The 6,772-nt window shown below is 28.6% G+C and overlaps 1 long non-coding RNA gene across 1 annotated transcript; it reads right to left on the bottom strand.

The window, feature by feature from the left end:
* Positions 1–2,581: 2,581 nt before the first annotated feature.
* LOC109164582 lies at positions 2,582–4,767 on the bottom strand. The gene is made up of 3 exons (XR_002051425.1): positions 4,592–4,767; positions 4,356–4,464; positions 2,582–2,776 (listed from the first exon to the last, which is right to left on the bottom strand). It is a non-coding gene; the product is annotated as an uncharacterized LOC109164582 (long non-coding RNA).
* Between the last annotated feature and the right edge of the window lie 2,005 nt (positions 4,768–6,772).

The following is a 6,772-nucleotide window of genomic DNA, read 5'->3' as shown; positions in this document are numbered from 1 at the left end:
AAAACGTTGCATCCTCTTTCGCAGTAAGCTTATGATCGGGGGTATTCCACATCGGGTTCTCTTGCAGCCTAGCAAGGAAGGCCAAAGGTGGTGAAACAAAGTCATCATCGCTAGCCCAACTTTGTGAGGCACCAAGATCACACTGCGAAATCCTAGACTTCTTACCTGAAAAAAACACACAACATGCAAACAAATAAAAACAACATTGTACATTATGGTACAAAATTGCACTCTTATACTCGTCCATGCACACAGCTATATCACATACCCAGAACGAGTGTACATATATAACACAAACCAAGAAAAAAACTAAAACAACATAGTACATTATGTAATTAGACTGCACACACTCATACCCAACCATGCACATAGCAATTTCAAACTCCCAGAAAGAGCACAAATATATAACACTGCACACAGAAATGATAAAATCTTTTATTATGCATTGATAGTATTGTAATAATAATTATAAATTATAAATTTTATCATTACAATATTTACAATTACATGGTAATGTCAATTAATGACCAATTAAAAAATAGTGATTTTTTTTTTATTTTTTTTTTTTATACAATGGATTAGTTTTTATGAGAGGATTCTTATTACTAAAATATACTCCGTATTATTTACTGACGGGCAAATTCAAATATAACAAAATGTGGTTAGAGGGTAATATCTTTAAAAAATTGAGAGTACTTGAAAATTTTGGTGGATAGCTAGAGACTTATAGTTAGGTACATTAAGGGAATGAAAGAGAAAAGTAAGAAAGATAGGATTGTAATCATTTCTTGAATTCGAAACATATAATTTTATTTTGCAATTTGATGTTCAGTTAAGTGTATTTGGCCATATTTAAATAGATTTATATTTTAATTACCAAAAAAATTTGAGAATTGTTGTAAATTAGGATGGTAATCAGGTAATGAAATAAATTATTGTATAGCACTAGATATAAAATATATAATAAAGTACGAGAGAAGGTAAGTCATAGAAAATTATAAATCCTATCATTTATCATTCAATTCAATATATGCATGATCTATAGTTTTAGTAAATCTATAAATTTATAAATGATAAAGTGATTGATATTGTCATAATAAAGGTCTTTCTTTCTCTTTAAGCTAGAGAATAAAAGTTGAGATATAACTAGATAAGTAAGATAGTAAGAGTAATGTGAGAAAAATGAGAGAGGATGAGTGTTTATTATATAAAAAAGTGTTGAAGGGGCGGGGTGGTGGGAGATGTAGGCAAATTATACTCTGGACCATTGTCCACATTGATTGTAAATTATAAATAAATGTTTATTTTTAATATATATTAAATGTATATTATTTGCGTATTTAAAATTTATTTTTTGAAAATATATCAAATAATAAATTTTTTATTCAAATAATGTACTTTCAAAAAATAAATATTTAATTTATTAAAAATGTATTTTATATGCATGTTCTATCTTTATGGTAGGGATATGGTGAAACAGTTTCGAATTTGACCAATGACCATCCCTCATAATAAAATCTCGTTGAATTATCTATTTTCCTTTATGGTTTTTCACTTTTTTTTATATATATTTTAATTTGTCAACATTTAAGTGCCTACACATTTTGTGTGATTGGAATAAGCCTCTGCCCAACTCATACGGGCTTAACTCAATAGTTCAGTAGATGGTATTTAGGAATTGGGAGAAGAGACTAAAGTTTGAATCTCGATAGAAGCAGTGTAGGAATTAGGCAAATTATGCTGTGGACACGTGCCCACCTTGGAAGGTGGGCACAGTTCCACAATGGCTCTAATTTTTTTTTAAAAAAAAAATTGGTTTTCACTTGTCGTTAACGGCGTTTCTCTCTTCGCAATCGCACAGTTTAGAAATTATGAATCTATTGTATTTAAATTATGAATCTACAATATTAGGTTTGTGAACATGCGAGAGCTATATGTTCATAATTATAGAGCTATATGTTCATAATTTTTGATGTTCATATATCCCATTGTTGAACTTTGTATTCACAAATCACAGAACTATTTGTTCATAATTTGATAACTATACAGTCTAGAAATTATGAATCTACAGTACAGATATTATGAATCTGCAGTATAGAAATTATGAATATACTGTATTTAAAATATGAATCTACGGTTTAGAAATTATGAATCTACAATATAAATTTTATAAATCTACATTATAGTAATTATGAATCTACAACCGTGCCCGCCTTGCAAGGTGGGCACGGTTCCACAGCATAACGCTCCTAGGAATTATGCCTAAAATGGACAGATTCATTGTGCGAGCCATTGAACTGCCGTAATTTACATCTTCCTAAATGCTCTATAGAGTCGAGGTTTAGGGGACGACCCTTGGAGTTAGGGATTCAAGTTTTTGTGAGTGGGGATAAAGCCTGCCTGGTTAGCCTTGGTTTTGCAATTATTGGTTGCTTTCAGTGGGGGTCCTCAATCCCCATTCTTGTTTTCCATCTAGGCCTAACTGCCTAACCTTTATTATTATGACTTAATTGCTCAAGATTTTAATCTAAATTAAATGAAAAATAACTTTTCGTGTAAAATGATATGAGGAGCATAAAAGCAAGCTAACTTTTAATTTGTTAAATAAATGAAATTGAATACAAGAAAATCACATACAATACAAATAATCCAACTCCACAAATAACATAAAAGACATCACTAGGAAACATCACATTTTCACATCAAACTATAACAAAAGTAAATGAGAAGAAGCACTCCTTTATCTAAACTTGATGGCATTCACACCTCCCTCCACCTGTCATATAACGCAACACGACAAAAAACACAACACTTAGGTAAATACGTAACCAATTTTGTTTAAAATAAAAATTTGGTCAAACATTGCTTTCAAATGTTGTCTCTTTCTCTCCCTAACACACCACATTTTTCTTTTCAATTTTGAAATCATGGGAGCTTTTAAAGTTGTGTCCATTCAAACCAAAATATTGGGGCACAAATCATATCATATCATATTATATATCATCTTTACATATATTTCATTTTTATAAATTAATGTGGTAAGACATTAAAAAAAAAAAATACAACTCATATCATATCGCTCTTTATCATACTGTATAGTTGTCTTTCTATAGAAAAAGTATTAGTTTAACCCCATATGCTATACCTTGAATATTTTTTAAGTCAATTTTTTTTTCAACTTTGCCTAATTTAATTTAACTTACCTGTACGTTTAAAAAATTGTCAAATATATGTTATTTTTTTTTACTAAATCTAAAAGAATTGACTATTGGTACTTACATCACCTATAGAGTATAGAAAAAAACTTCCAATTGTAGTATTATGTGATTGCTTAAAGTATTGTGCAAGTAGTGAGTAAATAGTAAATTTGTTAGGGTTAAAATAAAATGAAAATACAAATGAGAAATATAAGTTTTTAAATTTTTTTTTTTATGGGTGAATAGCTAGAGATTTTTATATCTTAAAATACACCGAGTAAGATTAAATTGCACAAAATTAAAATAAGTTAATAACATCTTGACATAAAACATAGAGTAAATTATTATTATTATTATTATTATTATTATTATTATTATTGCTATTTCATAATTTTTTTAAGAGCAAACAATCGTGAATCATGATTGCATTTTATGATGGTAGGGATACTCACCCAACAAGACATCTTATACATGTAATAGGAAATACTTGTTTAAATACAACTAAATTATATTACCCCACACGTTATTTGAGATGTTTAAATTAATGAATCTTGATTAATATAATAAATAAAATTTTCAACAATAAATTCTTTAGATCATGCAAAATATCTTAGATTCTTTTATTTATATTATTACAACTACAATATTCAATGATTAATACCTATTAATATATTTTCAAAAAAATACCTATTAATATTTTTCACCAAATTCTTCTTCAAAATTGCAAAATATGAAGTCTTCAAAAAAATTGCAAACTATGAATCACACCAAACCAACCATCTATATATAGGAGCACACAAATTGACTAAATATCCAACACTTTAACCCTACTTAGCTTATAGATAAGATCAACTCTCCCTTTGACTTATTTCATGTGACTTTATACCATTAATTCAAAATAAAATAAAAAATTACTAATAAATATAACATACTAGCGTACTACAAAAAAAAAATGTATAGAAAAAAAAAACATTTTCCCATTACTAAGTTGTTGCTATAAATTGACATACGTCACTGTAGGTGAAGAAAGAATATACTTAATAATAATTAAATAAAGATCAACAGAATAATATCAAATATAATGAATTAAATTTCAAGTTAAATTATAAAAAAAAAAAATTGGTATAAAATTTGCAATTAAAAAAAAAAAAAACATACCAGTTACAGGATAAATTTGATGAGATCACTTGGTGAGAACCCAAATGGCATATACAATTCCAGGGAGCCATCCAAACAGAGTAAGCAAACAACAGATCCAAAACTCAACCTAAAAACCCACAAAAAAACATCTCAACAACTTGAATTTCACATAATATAATCATTAAACAATATATATAACAACAATAATTTTTGTTTCTAGTATATATATATATATATAGTATAGTAGACTTTACCTGACACCCAAACTTGAGGAACACACCAAGGGGAGGCAATATGATGGCCAACAGAATGTCTACGCAAGTGGCTGTGCTTCCATCTGCCATTTTCTTTCACTCAAAGGAAGTTTTAGTGACGATTTTATATGTGACGAAATTCAGATAACTGCAAGTTTAGTTTTGCAGGGGAAGTGGATGATCAAGTGCTAATTTATAGGCGGAATGCACGTGCCATCTTCTCATTTCATGGGGCTATTTTCGTAATTTTAACACCTTTCGTTACTTACATTGTATTTACGTTTGCTTTTCGTGCGGCCCCGAACATGGAAGGAATGCAATGAGTCGATGACAGGGTGGAAACATGAGGAAAACATTAATTATATTTTCTTTTTCTTTTTTGATATTCTAAATTTTTATACTTTGAATCTCATGAACCCGCTTCAGGTCTATGAGGATTAAATCGAGTCAATTTAGTTTCGAAATTCAACATTAAACTGTACACTTTTGCGCATAAGGAGTTTATTTCAAACATAAACGACTAACCCTACCACTAGAAACAAACTTTAAGTGAGATTTCTCAATAGTTCTCATCTACTTAGTTAAGCTTTATTGTTTTCAAAAAAAAGTTAAGCCTTAATTATATTTTTAATAGTATATATATTCTCGATCGTCATGTGATTTGTAAGTTGTATCGATTGAATGGAAGAAAAGAGAAAATGAATCATGTTTTGAAATTAATAATTAATCAATACGTTACAGAGTAAGAAGTAAAATTTGGGTAGGCTTAAACGTTTAGTACAACTCATTGGCTATTATGTTAATTTGTAATTTGCAATTTGATGATAATTATTTTTTAAAATTATGATTGAGATGGGTTTACGCTTTTTAATTTATATAAGTTTGAAAGAAAAATTTTACTTTTAACCACACAACTATATATATATATATATATATATATATATATATATATATATATATATATATATATATATATATATATATATATAGAGTAAATACTTAAAATGGTCCCTCGACTATAGCTAAATTCACAAATTGATCCTCGACTTTCAATTTCAACCAATTAAGTCCTTAACTTTGTAATTTTGACACGATTTGGTCCTCCATCTATTTGACCGTTTGTTGACCGTGATCGACGATCTCCAGAAGAACCTTCATTTCTCGTCGGAGCACGTAGAGGCCTCCAGGATGACGTTGCACTGGTTTGGAAACACGTCGTCTTCTTCGCTCTGGTACGAACTCAACTATATTGAATTCAAATGGAGGATGAAGAAATGTGACCAGATTTGGTAGATTGTTTTTTGGCAGTGGATTTAAATGTAACAATGCGGTCTGGAAATGCAACCAGAACCTTAAAAAATCGACGATGGACCATGAAATTGCATATATATCCTCAAATATCACAGTCAACAAACGGTCAAATAGACAGAGGACCAAATCGTGTTGAAATTACAAAGTTAAGGACTTAATTTGTTGAAATTGAAAGTCAAGGACCAATTTGTGAATTTAGCTATAGTCGAGGGACCATTTTAGGTATTTACTCATATATATATAATCTTTGACTATTAATTTGAATATTAATGCATTTATCTTCGAGTCTTAAAATTAACAAAATTTAGTCTATTTTTGGATTGAACATAATGGATTCTAATGAATCAAAGGACTAAACATGATTAAATGGATATTCAAGAATTGAAGCTGATTATACATTTATAATTATGTGATGAAAAGTTAAATGAATTCAAGTTTGAAATATACGTGTGTACAATCAAGAGTGGTTAAAGATTGATCGAGAGTTCAAATATAATTAATACATACCAATTATGATATGATATTTGTCTATGCAAAATACATATAATTTGCTTTAGTTAAAAGAAAGTTATGATTACAATAATGTTTGTCATAATTATTTTGCCATTTGGTATATATGCATATAGAAACAAATAATTAGGCGGTAATTGAGAAAGTAAATGTAGCATTACTCATTCAGATACAACAAAAACTTCTATAATTTGTAAGGCACGCGTGTTGGGTTTTTCATAAATATTATAATTTTTTTTTTTAAAAGTATCATATTTTTCCTTATAAATATTATTACATTTTTTCTCATAAGTAATAATAAATTAATTTGCCAAGACCTTGTGGTCTCATGGCACCAAAGTTGCACTCTCATATGAGAGG

Source organism: Ipomoea nil, unplaced genomic scaffold, assembly GCF_001879475.1.
Source record: "Ipomoea nil cultivar Tokyo-kokei standard unplaced genomic scaffold, Asagao_1.1 scaffold3069, whole genome shotgun sequence".
In the NCBI taxonomy this organism is placed as follows: domain Eukaryota; kingdom Viridiplantae; phylum Streptophyta; class Magnoliopsida; order Solanales; family Convolvulaceae; genus Ipomoea; species Ipomoea nil.
This window is presented reverse-complemented; position numbering and strand designations above follow the sequence as displayed.